Genomic DNA, 19,273 nt, shown 5'->3' with positions numbered 1-19,273 from the left:
AAAAATCTTTATTGAATTTGTTACCATATTGTTTCTGTTTTATGTTTTGGTTTTTTTTTGCCACAAGACCTGCGAGATCTTAGCTCCCCAGTCAGGGATCAAACCCGCACCCCTGGCATTGGAGGCCCTACGTTGAAATCACTGGACCACCAGGGAAGTCCCCATATACCAATATTTACTATTTTTTGTTTAACTTTTTTTTCCATGTGTCACCAGTACCATGATTTGCTTAATATTTTTCTTTAAATCTTCTCTAGGAGGAATATACAGGAAATTGTAATTTAGATGTATCAAATATATATGTTTGCTTCAGTGCCCATATGTCTATGAAATACAAAGAAAATGTTCATCCTGTGCACCACTCCAAGGTCTTCTGTGTGTGTTGCCAGGACACCCTATCTGGGCCTCATCTTGGAAACATCTCTTGATACCAAGCTTCTTCCTTGGGGAACATGACCTCTGACCTAGGAGGCCAGCCCCCTGGCTGGGGGTGGGGGCTAGGGGATAAAGGAAGTGTTAGCTCTATGGTCACGCAGCTCGGAATTCAAACTCTGACCTTGCCACTTTACTAGCTCTCTGAACTTAGCCAATCTCTCTGAGCCTCCGTGAGTCTCCATGAGCCTCCATGAGTCTCTCTTGAGCTTCCATGTCTGTAAAATGGGGCTAATAATAGTAGTAGTCTCCTTGTAGGGCTGCTAGGGTAACTCAATGAGATAACACACGAGATGAGCATGACATTTGGTAGCTCTCATGATGTTCTGTGGTTTGGAGGAAGGAGTGGATGCTGCCTGGTTCCTTCCTGCAAGAGGCCAGGGCAGAGTTCAAGTTCCTGATTGTCTGCAAGGGCCAATGTTTTTTACTTTTGAGGTAATTGTCCTTCCAGGTTAAGAATGCAGAGTCTTCAGGCAGTGCTGCCTTGGGCTCAGGTTTTCTGCTTGGCTAAACTTGGAGCTCAGTTCAGGTGGGAAAAGTAAGGACTCAGAGCAGCTGATCTGTCCCACTGCCTAGCTGTATAGAGCAGGCAAGACTTGGAAATTGACCCAGAGCAGCAGAGACACTTGGGATCACTGCCCTCCCTGTAGAACGCTCCCCCCAAACAATCCAGGGTGCATCTACTCACTTTGGTGGTAGGCTCTACCTGAGAACTCAGGAAGCTGGAACTTCTACACATGCTTAAGAGTCGGGGTGGGGAGGGGATGTGAACAGGGCCACGACATGATGCTGTTGTTGGGCTTCAGACATTCTTGCCCTTGTGAGCCCCTTCCTCCATGGGAAAACACACACACACACGCACATTTTACAATGGGGCTTCCCTGATGGCTCATCAGGTAAAGAATTCACCTGCAGTGTAGGAGACGCAGGTTCAGTCCCTGGGTTGGGAAGATCCCCGGGAAGAGGAAATAGCAACCCACTCCAGTATTCTTACCTGGAAAATCCCACAGATAGAGGAGACTGGTGGGCTACAGTCCATGGGGGTCGCAAAGAGATGGACACAACTGAGCCACTAAATACACAAATATTTTACAATGATGTTGGTATAAAGATGAATTGAGGCTGAAGTCATTATTATTTTTTAATACCACTATTTTCCATTTTCCCCTCTGATTTAAAAAAGAAACTAACATTAAGACCTTTTGGTGCACCCCTAAGTATGATGGGCCTAGACACTGTGCCTACCCAAACACCTGAACAATAGGCTGTCTCAGGTGAAGGGGATCAGGTTGACAGCATCCCAGAGGTGTTCCCCAGAGCTAAACCCAAAAGAAAATGCCTGTAGAGAAGATGCTCTCAAATTGGCTCTCGAGTACTCTCGGGTGAGCATGACTTTCCCAAACAGTCGTGGGAAGGGGCTGATCACCCCTGAATAGTGGGGCCAGACCCAAGATTGGAGCAAATGACCCTGGCTGAGTCTGGGGCACAAACCCTAGATTCCAGCTGCACCCTCCATGTCAAGGATGGAAGGAGAAACCCGACCAAGGTGAGGAGATCAGGAGACATGCCAGCCCTAGGGACAAATCTCCTGCACCCAAAACCACTGTGATCTTCATCAGACTCCCTCCCAAGAAGTTTACTTTCCTGCCAAAACCAAATACAACTTAGTAATAACAAGTGAGCCTTTTACCTGGCCAATTCTGCGTCTAGCACTCACTGGATTGTTTTAGGCAGAGCTCTTGGTTGAAAATGACAAACCCAACCCAAGATGCTTCAGCCAAAAGGGGGGCATTTATCACAAGGCTTTGGGTGTCTCAGGGAAGCCAAAGGCAGGAAAACACTATTCCTTTGGGACCAGAGCTGGAGAGATGTCTGCAGGATTATCTGTGTCTCAATACCCTTCATTCTGCTTCCTCTGCAGTCTGGGCCAGAGGTAAAATATTGCTGCCCCATGGCTCCCAGGCCTTTGAGTTACCATTTTAGAAACCTTCAGACACGACTATGCTACCTCATCACCCTGAATTTCTCCAGGAGAGAAGCTGATTGGTTCAGCTTGGCTCAGGTGTCCTGCCAAACAAAGCAGGAACACCCAGGGCAAACAACACTTCTGGGTGCCTGTGGCCTGTGGATGAAAGTGCAGTTTCCATAGAAATTTGCACCGGGGAGTGGGGGCTAAATGGACTAGGAGGTCGTCACATGAGTTCCATCAGCTTTAGTCCATCCTGCTGAAGTTCATCCTAATTTAGTCCATTAGGAACAGAAAGAATGGGACTTCCCTTGGTGGTCCAGTGAATAAGAATCTGCCTGCCAATGCAGGGGACAGGGCTTCAATCTCTGGGTCAGGAGCTCTCACATTCCATGGGGCAACTAAGCCCATGGGCACCACAACTACTGAGCCCAAGCACTCTGCAAAAGAAACCACCGCAATGAAAAGCTCAGACACGGCAACTGGAGAGTAGCCCCTGCTCATTGCAACTAGAGAAAGTCTGCACGCAGCAGTGAAGACCAGTACTGCCAAAAATTGATTAAAGAAGAAGCAGAAGAAAGGAAGTTGTGGGGAGCAAAAATAGATCCAATTTGCAGGTTGAGTCCAACCACAGGCGAGCAATGGGCAGAGCCATCTTGGCACAACCGTCATTACTGATGTTGCTTGCAGTCCTTCAACCAGAGTGTGATATTTACCCAACAGCCGCCTCCCGCTCTCCGGGGTCTTGGTCACAAACACACGACCAGAACCAGCCCGCTCACAGCACAGGGGCGGTAGGACTCCCGCTTGTTTCTGGGGGCAACACACTTTCCAAGTTGAAGCTGGCTGCCTACCAGACACCCACTTCACCATAGACCCCCTAGGTGGGACAGAGCAAGAGGAAAGAAAATCAGGGCTGGGTGGACCCTCAGATACAGGCTGGAAAGGGCAACTGCCATCCAACAGCTCAGCACTGGGCAGTGGCTGAGCGTCCAAGCCAAGAGAAGTTGCAGCCAACATACCAGCATCCCAGACGCCTAGCAGATGACGCCGCTCCTCTGCCATCTCTCCCAGGGAGCCTGCCAAGTCCCCAGGCCCAGTCAGTGCTGACATTTAAAGCAAAGTGTGTGTCAACCATATTAAACAATATACCAAGCTGTGGGTTATTAAGTGTAGGGGAAATTGACCACAGCAATTAAACTGAGATTAGGCAGTGATAAAGCCAGAATCCCAGGCCACCAATGCTGTAACATACGGAGGCCTGGCTAGGACAAAGTGTGAAAGCCAAATCAGAAACTCGGTGACATGGTCCTGGAAGAGTCGCCCAATCACCCCAGCGGCCCTCTCTGACTCCCCGTCTTTTGTCCTTTTGACAATCTGACCTCCTCAAGAAGATATAACTTATACCCAGCATCCAGGAATGACCGGAGACTGCCATGTAGGATCAGAGGGATGGGTTCTCAAAGAAGTTTCTGACCAGCTGTGGCTGGATGCTCTCTGCCTCTACTCCAGTTTGATCGATATATAGACCTATGTGTTCGCCCAAAGCTCCAAAGGCAGGGCCAGGGGCCATTCTCAGCTCACCAGTGCCAGGCACCTTGTAGGCACCAGGCAGCCTCAACAGCTAGAGACCTCCTCAAACAGGACCAGTCAGGAAAGTCCCAGGTGGGGCCAGCTCCATCCGGTACCTGCTGGGCAGAGCTGCAGGGTGTGGGGACGATTTCATGGCTCTGGGACACACACTACACATCTTGAAACAAGCATGCTTTGCCCTTTGAGTCACTGGCTCCAATCCTCTGGGTAACAGGGTCGAGGTCTTTCCAACAACCTGCTGGCCTGTTCTCCATGCCTTTGGCGGGTCCCTGACATTTGGATACTGCTTGGTGTGTGTGGGAAGGTGGGGAAGGAAGGGCCCAGAGGAGGCTTCTCCTCCAAGGCTGGGTCTGAGTCCCAAGGTCTCATCAGAGCTGTCCCTTTTGCCCAAGGATTCCCCATGCCCTGAGACAGGCTTAGCTCCAGAGTCCACTGCCCCCAGGAGCCTCAGTGAGTCAGAGCTCCAGGGTCAGGACACAGGACTTAGAGTCGAACAGATTTCAGTTCAAATTCTGGTTCTGCCTCTTGCTCACTACATGACTTTGGGCAAGTGAATTGCTTTCTCTGAGACTCAGTTTTCTCACCTATTAAATGGCCCCAAAATAGAATCTCTTTGGGTAAACATGTATACATACATAACTCAAAGTTGCAGAAGGGTCCTACCAGTCAAAGGCTCTGTACCTCTGGTGGTAGCAGATAACAATGATGATGGTGGTGATGAGGATTATAAGGATGTTCCAGGAGAAGGTGGCACTGAATTCTGTTATTACCCTGACCTTGAAAAGTGAAAGGGTTAGTTGCTCAGTCTTGTCCAACTCTTTGGACCCCATGGAATGTAGCCTGCCAGGCTCCTCTGTCCATGGGATTCTCTGGGCAAGAATACTGGAGTGGGTAGCCATTCCCTTCTCCAGGGGAATTTTCCGACCTAGGGATTGAACCTGGATCTCTTTGCAGGCAGATTCTTTACCAGCTGAGTCACCAAGGAAAAGTAAGTTTGTGTCCTGGGCTCTCATATAAAATGTTCCTTCTGTGGCCAGGGGCCAGGTTTGTAAACACATGTATCATCCACCCTTCCTCTGCTCTGCTCCATAATGGGGTGTGGGGAGGGCTAGCCTTGAAGGCTACCTGTGGTCTCAGACTCCTGTAAAACTCCAAGGAATCAGTTAGCTGCTAGGAGGTCCTGGCAGGAGTCTGGAGGTGGGGGAGGGGGAGGGGGAGGGAAAAGCTAGGATATTTCACCCACAGCACTCTCTCTCTGCCTCAGGGCACTTTCAGGAGAAACTGCATCTTCTCTGTGACTCAGGAGGCTCCCTCCAGACAGCCTGGCATGGCTGCAGCCTCCACTGGGTGACCTCCTGGTCCCAGTGGCTCAGGAAACACAGCTTCTGCTCTTGATCCCTCTAGCCTGGAAGAGTGAGAATGGGAGCGACATCCAGCTGTTCCTGATCTCCATCTGAGTCACCTCAAGGCTTTTCCCCAACCTCCAGAGGCATCTCACCTCTTCCTCTAACTGTAATCAATTCCCTGTATTCACCCCCTCTGTTGAAAACACTTGAGGAGCGCAAGTCTTCCTGGCTGGACCCTGAATGATCCACTCACCTCTCCAAAGTGTCTTTGTAGCATTCAGAGAGGGCAAGGTCCCAGAGAGCTTCTCAGTATTTTGAAGTTTAATACATACATGTGCTGAAGCACACACTCTATGGCAAGTTCTATGAGGGGAAGACCTGAGACTGTTTGGTTAACCCTTGCATCCCCAAAGTCCAGAAGAGCATTGACACATAGTAGGCATCTTACATGTGCATGCCTGCTCAATCAATTCAGTCATGTCCAACTTTTTGTGACCCCATGGACTATAGCCCACCAGGCTCCTCTGTCCATGGGATTCACCAGGCAAGAATGCTTTAGTGGATTGTCATGCCTTCCTCCAGGGGATCTTCCCAACCCAAGGATAGAACCCACATCTCCTGCGTCTCCTGCATTGCAGGCAGATTCTTTATCCACTGAGTCACCTGGAAAGTCCCAAGCATCTTATAAATATGCACTAAATGGGTAAACTAACAATCCAAAAAAAAGAGCCCACTGGGAGGCAGCCCCCTCAAGGGGATGGGAGAAGGTTTTATGATCATTGTTGAATTGGTTGAGGGAACAGATAGAACCTGTCTCGTTGCTTCTTTATTAGTAGGAATAACAATGATGATGTTTAGAGAATTAAAGAAGCAGATTCCATCTAAGCTTCCAGAAGGGCCCAAATCAACCCCTGGATGCATTCGGATGTAGCCCACTGTTAAACAAGCTAAGTGGATTGATGCGCCACATTCTGTAGCCTGAGTTCTAATTGAACCTTCTACCTCACCCTTGATCCTATTCCTTCCTTCGTTCCTTAAAGGGGCAAGCGGTGTGGCGAGGCAAGGGAAGTGGTGGGGAGACCATCTTGTTCGATTTAACGTATCCTTATAAATTGCCCAAAGTCCTTTCTGATTCTTGTTGGAGGCAGATCTGAAAAAACTGAGTGTAATAATACAGTAACCCAGAGATATTGTGGGTTGGGGATATGGTTGAACCCAATGCACTGGGTCTATTTGTAAATGGGCCCCTGAGGTTAAGATACCACTGGCCAAGCTTTGTGAGCATTTTTTGGTTCTGAGTGGTCAGGAAGGATGAGGAATCTCTGCCCAAAACTGAGTCGGTTCCAAATTATAAAACCATAGCTCTGTAGAGAGGTATATATTTGATGTTCCTGGGAAGTGGGATGGTATGGTCTTCAGGCTCCTCTGGCTCCCCAGCTCTACCCCCAGCCACACTGGAGACTTAGAAGAGCTGCAGATTCTTCTTTACCCTGAATCACAAGTTTATCTGCCCCTTGACCTACCCAGCAGTCCCTCCTCTCAGCTAGCTACCATACTGAAGTAAACTAATTTATACTAAAGTGTGAATAGTTCTTCATAAGCTTAAGGTGTTTGCCTGTGAATATGATAGTTGTCTTTTAAGGTCCTTCTTGGGAAGGATTCTCAGCATCATCAGTGATGTAATCTGGGAGATTTCTAGAAGGGAAATCTTTCTCACTAATAGTCTGTTGACTTACCATCCAAGATTTCTTCCTGGTTATACTTCAGCCAGGACTTTGAATGAGCTACATTCTTTTCCTGAGCCCCTGATTTTCCTTCTGTTACTTGAGTGGGTTGAGGGTGGCTCCGTCCTAAAGAATCCACCTACCAACACAGGAGATGCGAGAGACCTGGGTTTGATCCCTGGGTCAGGAAGATCCCCTGGAGGGGGAGACGGCAACCCGCTCCAGTATTCTTGCCTGGAAAAATCACAGGGACAGGGGAGCCTAGCAAGCTACAGCCCATGGGGTAATAAAGAGTCACACATGATTGAGCGTACGTGCGCTCGCGCGCGCGCGCACACACACACACACACACACACACACACATTTGAGTGGGTTGAATAAAATGGCCTCTTAGAACTTTTCACTCAAAAGTTGATTGATTCCTTAAATCCAAATTTCTTAGCTTGACTTTTAAATCAAGGGCTAGGGTTCAAAGCCAAACAGTCCGTACCCTATGCCACAACATTATGCTGGTTGACTGGTCCACTGAACAAGCCCTGGGTATCCCTCTCACTATACAGATGTGAAAACTAGACTCAGAGAGGTTAATTAACTTGGCCAAGGTCCTACAAGCAATAAGTGGCCTCTGAAGCACTTCCCTTGAATTCCACCTGGCTCGCACTGGATCCCTAGACCCTCTGGCAGCCCCTCTCCCATCACCCTGGAGGTACCTCTCTTTCTCTCTCTCCTTACACTGCCTGACCTGCCTCTGCCTCCCCAACACTGACCTGGAAAAACAGCAGAAGACCTGAGGGTCTGGGCGATTCAGCAAAGGCAGCAAGTTGCTCCTTTTCCATGAAAATACAAATCAAGAAACCCCAAGTCTTTTCATCTGACCCAGAAAATAAACTTCCTTTCTTCTAGGCTGGCTTAGTAGATGCCAAGTTCCACCTCAGGCCTTTAGAAAACCTAACCAAACCAAACACAGCTAAGCCTTAAACCCTTCTATGATTCCGTTTATAATAAAAACATGGACTTCCCCTCTCCCCTGGTGGGGCGAATTGCTGCGGTGAGCAAAGCTGTTTTCATAGTCAGCTAATTACCCCCTTAAAGATGGCTGATGATCTAACTTCCCGCCCTCTGTTTGGCCTGAGAAGTTCCCCCACTCAGCTCCAGAAGGACAAATGGAGGAGAAGCAGGCACTAGAGAGGTGGGAATGGGCAGGAGGGAAGCCCCCAGGACCCCTGCCACCTAGAACCTAGAACAAGAACCATGGAGGCAGAAAATCAGGCTTCCAAACCTGCCTGTGCTAGCTCCTGTCTGCACAAGTGATATCACCTGCCTGAAGCTCAGTTTCCTCATCTGTAAAATGGGGACACCAGTGGTGCCATCAGAAAGTACAGGGAAAGGACAGGATCTGGCACAAAGCTAGTGCTTGGTTGGTGGTAGATTACTCATCTCTTTCCTGTCCTACTTTCTAATCGTGTTTGGACTACTCAAGACTGAAAAGCCTGACTGGGTGTTTGCCACTTTCAGCATGTCCCTCCCCAATCATAATAGTCATAATGAACATTTAATGAGTACACCAGCCAGAATTTGGTGTCTTAAATGGTTTATAAAGTGAAAGTGAAGTTGCTCAGTCGTGTCCGACTCTTTGCGACCCCATGGACTGTAACCTACCAGGCTCCTCTGTCCATGGGATTTTCCAGGCAATAGTGCTAGGATGGACTGCCGTTTCCTTCTCCAGGTAAATGGTTTATAGCTGTTATCATTTTTTAACCCTAGAAACAATCCTAGGAGATAAGGCCTATTATTTTTTTCTGTTTTATTTTTGTAAAAAATCTTTATTTTGTATTGGGGCATAGCCAATTTGCAAACAATGTTGTAACAGTTTCAGGTGAACAGTGAAAGGACCCAGCCATACATATACATGTATCCATTCTCCCCCAAACTTCCCTCCCATCCAGTCCACGACACAACACTGAGCAGAGTTCTACGTGCTATACAGTAGGTCCTTGAGACAAGTCTTAGTATTATGCCCACTTTACAGTCATCTGAGCCCTTGAGGCTCAGAAAGGTTAATTTATTCAACTAGGACGTGCTGCAATAGAATTATTATTTATGATACTATTTCAGAAACTACTTAGGAGTTTTTGTGTGTGTGTTTCATCTCAAAAAAAAAAATGGAAAGAGAATTTGCTGGATATTGAATTCTGCAATGAGGAGGATCTTCTCAGGGTTTGAAGGTGATGTTACATCCTCTTCTAATTGCCACTGTCGCTGTTGAACACTCTCTTGCTGTTCTTATCCCCAGTCCTCCTAGTGTGATGTGTTTTACCTGTCTGAAAGTCTTTAAGACCTTCTCTTTATTTTTGATGATCTGAAATGTTGTCATAATGAGCCTTAGTGTCAACCTTTGCTCATTCATCCAACCTTTGTTCATTCATCGCACTGGAAAGCCATTTCCTCTGAAGATTTCTAGGCAGCATTCTTGCCTTTTTTTCATTGTTTCTTTTCTGTGTACATTGTTCCTAAGCTTCCTAACAGTGGGATAAAGGACATGTGAGCTTGGCCTCTAGTTTCTTAAAAATCTTTCTGCTAATAGCTATCTTTTTAGTTTTTAAAATTTTTATCTTCTGGTTTCCTCGGTGTGTATGCCCAGCAGTGGGATTGCTGGGTCATAAGGCAGTTCTATTTGCAATTTTTTAAGGACTCTCCACACTGTTCTCCATAGTGGCTGTACTAGTTCGCATTCCCACCAACAGTGTAAGAGGGTTCCCTTTTCTCCACACCCTCTCTAGCACTTATTGCTTGCAAACTTTTGGATTGCAGCCATTCTGACTGGTGTGAAATGGTACCTCATTGTGGTCTTGATTTGCATTTCTCTGATAATGAGTAATGTTGAGCATCTCTTCATGAGTTTGTTAGCCATTCGTATGTTTTCTTTGGAGAAATGTCTATTTAGTTCTTTGGCCCATTTTTTGATTGGGTCATTTATTTTCTGGAATTGAGCTGCATAAGTTGCTTGTATATTTTTGAGATTAGTTGTTTGTCAGTTGCTTCATTTGCTGTTATTTTCTCCCATTCTTAAGGCTGTCTTTTCACCTTGCTTATAGTTTCCTTTGTTGTGCAGAAGCTTTTAATTTTAATTAGATCCCATTTGTTTATTTTTGCTTCTATTTCCAGTATTCTGGGAGGTAGATCATAGAGGATCCTGCTGTGAAGAGACACATGTACCCCAATGTTCATTGCAGCACTGTTTATAATAGCCAGGACATGGAAACAACCTAGATGTCCATCAGCAGATGAATGGATAAGAAAGCTGTGGTACATATACACAATGGAGTATTACTCAGCCATTAAAAAGAATACATTTGAATCAGTTCTAATGAGGTGGATGAAACTGGAGCCTATTATACAGAGTGAAGTAAGCCAAAAAGAAAAACACCAATACAGTATACTAACACATATATATGGAATTTAGAAAGATGGTAAGGATAACCCTGTATGCGAGACAGCAAACGAGACACAGATGTATAAAATGGACTTTTGGACTCTGAGGGAGAGGGAGAGGGTGGGATGATTAGGGAGAATGGCATTGGAACATGTATACTATCATGTAAGAAAAGAGTCACCAGTCTATCTTCGATACAGGATACAGGATGCTTGGGGCTGGTGCATGGGGATGATCCAGAGAGATGATATGGGGTGGGAGGTGGGAGGTGGGTTCAGGATTGGGAACTCATGTACACCCGTGGCGGATTCATGTCAATGTATGGCAAAACCAATAAAGTATTGTAAAGTAAAAAATTAAAAATAAATAAATTTAATCTTCTGAAAGATTTTTCTCAACTTCATCTTCCATCTCTTCTATTAAATTTTTTTCATTTCCACTATTATATTTTTAGTTTCTAAGAGCATTTTCAAACCAAAAAAAAAAAGAAAAACTCTTTCCAAGAAAAACATGTTGATGTTCATAGATATAATAGCACTCTAGAGATAATACAGGTATTTGGTTGTTTCAATGCTTCTGGTTCCTATACTGTCTTTATTTCCTATCTTAATTTTTTTTTTTTTTTTTTTTGAGGAGGGTGGCTGTCTTTGCCTTTTTGTATGGAAGACTTTTGTCAAATATCTGAAGATCCTTGGCTGTGTGTTTACATTTGATGGACAGGCTCTAAAAAGTGACCAGGAAGCTTGATGAGTTCCGATAATTGTAATGTTTTGCTTTTGGAGACCCCAATTGTTAGTTTCTATTGATCTTCCCTTGGAGGCCACTCATATTCTCCAAGGAATCTCTCATATCCTGCAGAATGGCAGTGAGAGAAAGGGAGGTATGATCAGAAGACAAGAAGCTGAAATTCAAGGAGCAGGAGAGAGAATCAACCATTTAATGTTCTAAATATAATGTTATTGGGGTTTGCTGGGAAGCCTTTGCAAACAGAGAGATGGAAAAAATGGGTTGGAAGAAGCATTTTATTGGTATCTTGGTTAAAACTTATTCTTGTCTAAAAATTCCAACACTGTTTTTTGAAAACTCCAACACTTTCATCCACCCTATCTATTTTGAGATTTCCATGTCAAATGGCTCCAATAAGATGTTATATTTCTGTTCCAGTTTCCCCTTGAAACTTTCTTGAGAAGTACTAATATGGTGAATAATACAACTTAATGTTTGAAAGTATTTTAAAATGTCTCTGTATTTAAGAAGATACAGCTTTGATATTTAAACTCCAGAATTTACTGTTTTTCTGTTATCTATATACAGTTCTAATCTGATTTTCCCATTTAATATTTTAAGAACATTTCTGTCATTAAACAGTCTTCAATAAAATTACTTTTAAACAGAGATGTTACTTTGCCAATAAAGGTCCATCCAGTCAAGACTATGGTTTTTCCAGTGGTCATGTATGGATGTGAGAGTTGGACTATAAAGATAGCTGAGCGCTGAAGAATTGATGCTTTTGAACTGTAGTGTTGGAGAAGACTCTTGAGAGTCCCTTGGACTGTAAGGAGATCCAACCAGTCCATCCTAAAGGAAATCAGTCCTGAATGTTCATTGGAAGGACTGATGTTGAAGCTGAAACTCCAATACTTTGGCCACCTGATGCAAAGAGCTGACTCATTTGAAAAGACCCTGATGCTTGGAAAGATTGAGGGCAGGAGAAGGGGATGACAGAGGATGAGATGGTTGGATGGCATCACCGACTCAATGGACATGGGTTTGGGTGGACTCCGGGAGTTGGTGATGGACAGGGAGGCCTGGCGTGCTGCGGTTTATGGGGTTGCAAAGAGTCGTACACGACTGAGCGACTGAACTGAACTGATTCTATTACATAGACACAATTTATACAACTATTTCTTCATTGCATGATTTTTTTTTCAATTTTCATCTTTCCTACAAAGAATCAGCATTGATATTTAATGGCTGTGCATGAGTCCAGCCACACTAATGCACCAAAGGAGGCATCTGCTCTGATCAGTGGGTCCCCTGGCCATGACAGTCATTAAAATGCTTTTCTTTTTTTCACATATCAACCTTATAAACAATATGGGAGTAACTATCATCAGAACTAGGTCTCAGTGCAAGATTATTTATTGAGCATACTATGCAGATGACACCACCCTGATGGCAGAAAGTGAACAGGAACTCAAAAGCCTCTTGATGAAAGTGAAAGAGGAGAGTGAAAAGGTTGGCTTAAAGCTCAACCTTCAGAAAACGAGGATCATGGCATCTGGTCCCATTGCTTCCTAGCAAATAGATGGGGAAACAATGGAAACAGTGTCAGACTTTATTTTTTGGGGGCTCCAAAATCACTGCAGATGGTGACTGCAGCCATGAAATTAAAAGATGCTTACTCCTTGGAAGGAAAGTTATGACCAACCTAGATAGCATATTGAAAGGAGAGACATTACTTTGCCAACAAAGGTCCATCTAGTCAAGGCTATGGTTTTTCCAGTGGTCATGTATGGATGCGAGTCCAAGTATGAATGGACTGTGAAGAAAGCTGAGCACCGAAGAATTGATGCTTTTGAACTGTGGTGTTGGAAAAGACTCTTGAGAGTCCCTTGGATTGCAAGGAGATCCAACCAGTCCATTCTGAAGGAGATCAGTCCTGGGTATTCTTTGGAAGGAATGATGCTAAAGCTGAAACTCCAGTACTTTGGCCACCTCATGTGAAGAGTTGACTCATTGGAAAAGACTCTGATGCTGGGAGGGATTGGGGGGAGGAGGAAAAGGGGACGACAGAGGATGAGATGGCTGGATGACACCACCGACTCGATGGACACGAATTTGAGTGAACTCCGGGAGTTGGTGATGGACAAGGAAGCCAGGCATGCTGCGACTCATGGGGTCACAAAGAGCTGGACACGACTGAGCGACTGAACTGAACTGATACCTTCCTAGAGAAGGACTGGCTATATACTAAGTATTAATGTTTTTGACATTCTTGACAAGCATTGTGAAGTCAATTTTTAGAAAGGCTATAATAATTTCTAATCCTACCAGCAGAATGTGAGAGTTTCTCTTTTCTACAAAGGGTTTTTTAATAAGTAAATTTCTCAAGTGATCCTGAATTCTTAAACTCAAAAGTAATATCCCAGACTCACATAATCTAGTCTCCCTCTTGAATTCTGCATAGAATAAACTCCTGTAACATACCCCAGACATGCAAACTTCGAATTAGCCTTCTCAACCTGGGCTCCGTGGACACTCATTGTAGAATGTATGCTTAGAAAAGAGAATTCTGTGGTCAAATAAATGTAGGTGCTAGTACTGTCATTGTCCCTCCTTTTGAGAATCCCAGAGCTCACCAACACAGTAAGAGTGTTGAAAAGACCTGAATCCCTTCAGAACCATTTACGTCTTTAATCTAGAGTTTCCCAAACAAAATCCATTCTTCAAGTAATGTCTTCAGCTCAGTTCAGTTCAGTAACTCAGTTCAGTAACTCAGCTCAGTTCAGTTCAGAGACTCAAATGACTAGGTCTTCAGAACAAGGTCTTGCTCAGTTCAGTCGTTCAGTTGTGTCTGACTCCTTGTGACTCCATGGACTGCAACACGCCAGGCTTACCTGTCCATCATCAACTCCTGAAGCTTGCTCAAACTCATGTCCATTGAGCCGGTAATGCCATCCAACCTTCTCATCCTCTGTCGTCCCCTTCTCCTCCTGCCTTCAATCTTGTCCAGCATCAGGGTCTTTTCCAAAGAGTCAGTTCTTCACATCAGTGGCCAAAGTATTGGAGCTTCAGCTTCAATATCAGTCCTTCCAGTAAATATTCAGGGTTGATTTCCTTTAGGATTGACTGGTTTGATCTCCTTGCAATCCAAGGGACTCTCAAGAGTCTTCTCCAACACCACAGTTCAAAAGCATCAATTCTTCAGTGTTCAGCTTTCTTTATAGTCCAAATCTAGTCTAACGTGTGTCCAAAAAGCATAATCCTGTCATTGTACGAGTGGCTTTCCCTGGTGGCTCAGTGGTAAAGAAACTGTCTGCCAATGCAAGAGACTCAGGTTTGGTTCCTGGGTCAGGACATTCCCCTGGAGGAGGAAATGACAACCCACTCCAATATTCTTGCCTGGAAAATCCCATGGATGGAGGAACCTGGCCTCCTACAGTCCACAGGTGTCTCAAAAGAGTCGGACACAACTTAGCAACTAAACAACAACACTCACTGTGCAATAACATAGAGTTCACACTCAGTAATGGAGAAGGCAATGGCACCCCACTCCGGTACTCTTGCCTGGAAAATCCCATGGACAGAGGACCCTGGTGGGCTGCAGTCCATGGGGTCGCTAAGAGTCGGACACGACTGAGCGACTTCACTTTCACTTTTCACTTTCATGCATTGGAGAAGGAAATGGCAACCGACTCCAGTATTCTTGCCTGGAGAATCCCAGGGATGGGGGGAGCCTAGTGGGCTGCCGTCTATGGGGTCACACAGAGTCGGACACAACTGAATCAACTTAGCAGCAGTAGCAGCAGCAATCCCACCACTAAATAGCATGGTAAACATAAAACAAACAAGGAATTAAAATCATTGACAAGTAGTAGAAAAACTTTCATATGAGGACAAGCTTAAGAAACACAAAAGCTACTAATTCTGGAAAGAGGGGTGATGAAGGAGACATAACTGAATGGGCTAAGAGGCTTTCTAGATTCTGAAACGCAACACTGGCAGTCCACAGAGCATGAGGGACATTGTTTAACCTTCACAGGGGACAACAGAGTTGAGGAACTCATTACCCCGTTCAAGTTCAAGGAACATTTAGGCAAATTAGTGAATGTCAGGTTCAAAATGGATTACTTGAGGAAAGCTAAGGACCTGGAGGAAGAAAACATCTCTGACCTTTGGAAAATGACATCAGAGAAGGAAATTACCGTGTTCCTTCTTGGAATCTGCCAGTCATCACTTAGTCTTTTTCTTAAAGGTCTCCAAGGAAAGAGCCCCTTTGCATCCTCTAATAACCCATCTCATGCTATTCCATCATTAATCACTAAGAAAGAGAATTCTCATGCCCACTGAAGCCCTTCACCTTTTCTCCTCTCTGGGGCTTAAAAATAAAAATTTAGAATTCCTTACTTTTTTATTTATTCATGTAAAAGGAGGGGAGGACAGTTAGAGTGTGGGGAAGACCCAGAAATCTCACTCAGTATTGATTTTCAGCTATCTTCAAGGAGTAATTTTGAATTTTGGAGCTTCCAGCAAGATAAGTTTAGCATTCACACTTAAAAAGGGCATAAGTCCCCAAGATACCCTCCTGCCTTCAGTGGTTCCTGAATAATAATTTTTATGAAGATGATATTCACTGAGGCTTGCAGGTCCTCTCTCCCGAGGTCTCTTCTGTAACAGGGCATCTCACAAGATGACCAGCACCAAACAGCCCAAACTTTCCAAGCACTTTGGCCACACAGTAGATAAAGCCAGAGACTTCTTTCCACAGGTCAGCATCTCAAAGGACCTCAGCTGAACTTGTTAACTTTCTCAACCTTGACAGAGAAGCGGGAGCACCTAGAAAGGTGCTCCCTCTATCACAGAGAAGACATCGCTTACCCAATCCACTTTGCTTTATTTATGCAAGAAATCAACCAGAATAGGAAGGGATTCGCCCAAAGTTGCCAAGTTATTAAGGAGTGTGGCTGGGATTAGAAGCCTGGATGTCCTTCAGCTAAGAGCTTCATCCACTAGCTTCTATTTCTCCAACGCTGAACACCTTTGCCACTTCTATAAGGGGCAGTTAATGAGTCAGAGTCTAGGAAGACTCCTCTCATGAAGATGAAATCCCTGGATTCCCAATCTGTAGAAACAATGGAACTTCCCCGCTGGGTTTTGAGGTCTTTGTGTTGTGTGTGTAAAGAGTTAGACCTTTGACCGGATGTGAACTCTTTCAGAGCAAATCCTCCAACTGCCCAGCAAGACTCTTCCAAAAATGCCTTCCTTAATTATGCAGAAAGCATCTTTTTTGCTAGGTTGCCAAATACTATCGCAGGGACTAACGCAGAACTGGGGCTTGTTTTCCTCTCTTCCCTTGACTGTACACCCTTAGCCTGGTTTTAAATTTCTCCATCCTCCATTGGTATTGGCAACCGTGGATTAGTAATGCTAAAAAATTTATCTTTACAACCTATTGTCTTGGGTAAGATGGTATCAACAGCTCCAGATGGACCAATCTCTAAGAATAATTTCACTTCCCCTTATCATTGACAGGAATCACATTTACATATTCTACTGGTGGGTGAGATAATGCAGAGATGATTAATGTCCCTCGATGTACAGATACCTGTAGACTGTTTGATCAATGTCTCCCCAAGAAAGTGTCTTTCAATCTAGAAGCTCCAAGTCCAAAAACGCGCTGTGATTAATGTAACTAAATGTTTGGGGTCGGCAGAAGCTGCAGCTCTTTCTTGTGTCCCGGTCGCACTAAAGAGAGGTCACAGGAAACTGGATTAGTCATGTGTAGAAAAAGTCTATGGGGCACTTTTGAGGGGGATGAATTTCTTTTAAAGTCCCTTTAAAGAAAGAAGCAGAATTTCCCTTGGAATGGCTCCTCCAGGGAACAATGACACATTGTCTTTCATGCAAGAATCACTCCCGTTTTGAAAACCAAATGGGTCTGATCCTGGGTGTTGTATTGGAGTTAGGACCTACCCTGATTATTTCACACATTTGTTAAGCAGAAATATCCGGTTTCTCCACGTTATCCCTTATAGAGGCACTGGAACCAGCTGGAATGATGTTCAAAAGGCATGGAGAGGAGTTTGATACTGTATGTTGTTTTCTAAGCCTCTAGATTTATTTCAGCATTTCCTCTGAGGTGCCTTGGAAAATGATTCAGAGTTAGGGTTTCCCATGTCTGGAGTCCAGATAGAGAAGAGGTTACAGAGGGCCTCTGAGGCCAGCTTGCACCGCCTTACCTCTCAACACTGCGTTTGTTTGTTTGTTTGTTTACTTATTTTTGGCTACATGGGTCTTAGTTGCGGCACAGGGCTCTTCACTGAGGCCCACAGGCTCCTCCATTATTGTGGCCTGAGGGCTTAGTTGCCCCACAGCGTGTGCGATCTTAGTTCCCTGACCAGGGACCAAACCACGTCCCTGCACTGGAAGGTGGATTCTTAACCCAGGACCACTAGGAAAGTCCCCTGACCCTTCCCTAACCTAGGTGAACTTGGGGCCTGTTTGAAATCTTCCCGTGCCTCAGTTTGTGTGCGTGCATGCTAAGTCACTTCAGTTTGACTCTTTGAGACCCCATGGACTGTAGCCCACCAGGCTCCTCTGTCCATGGAATTCTCCAGGCAAGAACACTGGAGTGGGTTGCCATGCCTCCTCCAGGGGATCTTCCCGACCTGTGTCTCTTCTGTCTCTTGCATTGACAGGTGGGTTCTTTACCACTAGCGCTACCTGGGAAACCCATACCTCAGTTTACTCACCTAGAAACCTAGAGTAATCAGTGTCAGTACCCTTCGGGTTACTGGCAAGTTTAAATGAGAAAACATTCTTCACGGGCTTTATTCAGTGCTCGGCACTTGGCAAGAATTCAATAGATTCTCGCTATTGTTATTGTCATCATTAATCCTAAAAATTGCTTGTTGAAATGTCTCCCACTCATGTCTGTCTCATGCACACTCCCTGATAACAATGAGGTGAGGTTTTATTCAGGTATAGTCTGGCTAGGTTCCTCCTGCAAGGAGATCTATTTTCCACTGGAAAATATTTTTAAGGAAATCATATTCAATTCGAGTACATTTACATAATAATATGTATATCTAAAACCTGACTAGGCTAGCCTCCCCCTAGCTGTGGGAGCTGAAGAGGCCATATTTAGAAATACAAATGACTTCAGGAATATGTTTTGGTGCCCTGGAATGCTCCCAAGGAACACATGTGGGTTGTGATTAAATGGCAAGACTGGAAGATACTGGAGGAATTAAGAAAGAGAATCTGGAACCACGCACAGTGGTCAAATCCAGAAGATGGAGTTTGGGAAGGATGAGCCTGAGATGGGAGTGGTGGGAATTTCTCAAAGGAGAGCATAGGTCCTGCGAAAACCATTTGACTCCCTCACTCATTCAGACATTCATTCATTCAACAGACATTTGAGTGCCAGGGAGAGTTCTAGGTGTTGGGATAATGTAGTAAACAGGTCAAGCTTCCTTTCTTCTTTCATGAGGTTTATATCCCAGCAGAGTGAGCAGATAGGACAAGCAAATAAAAGTATGATCTTTTCAACCAGGCATAAGTACAGTGAGGAAAATAGAGACTGCCATGCCATTCCTTCTCAGAGCAATGAGGAGATGCTTCATAGAGAAGCTGCTCAAAGGCATCTGAGGATCCTGGATGCCCTGTCCTCTTTTCTGTCATGTAAGATTTTGGATAAATCACACTCTCACTGGAGCCTTTATCTCTCTGGAATATAAGAGTCATGATTCCAAGTTCCCAACATGGAATGCTTTGAAAGGCAGGTCATCCAACCCATGCACATTCCAGCCCAGGTTTAGCAAACACCCACGAGTTCTACTGCCTAGTCTCTTAGCCTGAGCCCAGGGCAGGCATCACCAATCCTTTGTGATATTGCTCAGCCACAGTCTAACTCCAGGCAGAATCTATCAACCCATCAGGGTGGGCACAAGTGGGCTAGCCCTTGGCCTCTACCCCGGATGAAATGATGGAAGTTGTACACCCATGGCTGATTCATGTCAATATATGGAAAAACCACAATAATTAGCCTCCAATT

The sequence above is a fragment of the Ovis aries genome, chromosome 14, assembly GCF_016772045.2.
Source record: "Ovis aries strain OAR_USU_Benz2616 breed Rambouillet chromosome 14, ARS-UI_Ramb_v3.0, whole genome shotgun sequence".
Classification (NCBI taxonomy): Eukaryota; Metazoa; Chordata; class Mammalia; order Artiodactyla; family Bovidae; genus Ovis; species Ovis aries.
This window is presented reverse-complemented; position numbering follows the sequence as displayed.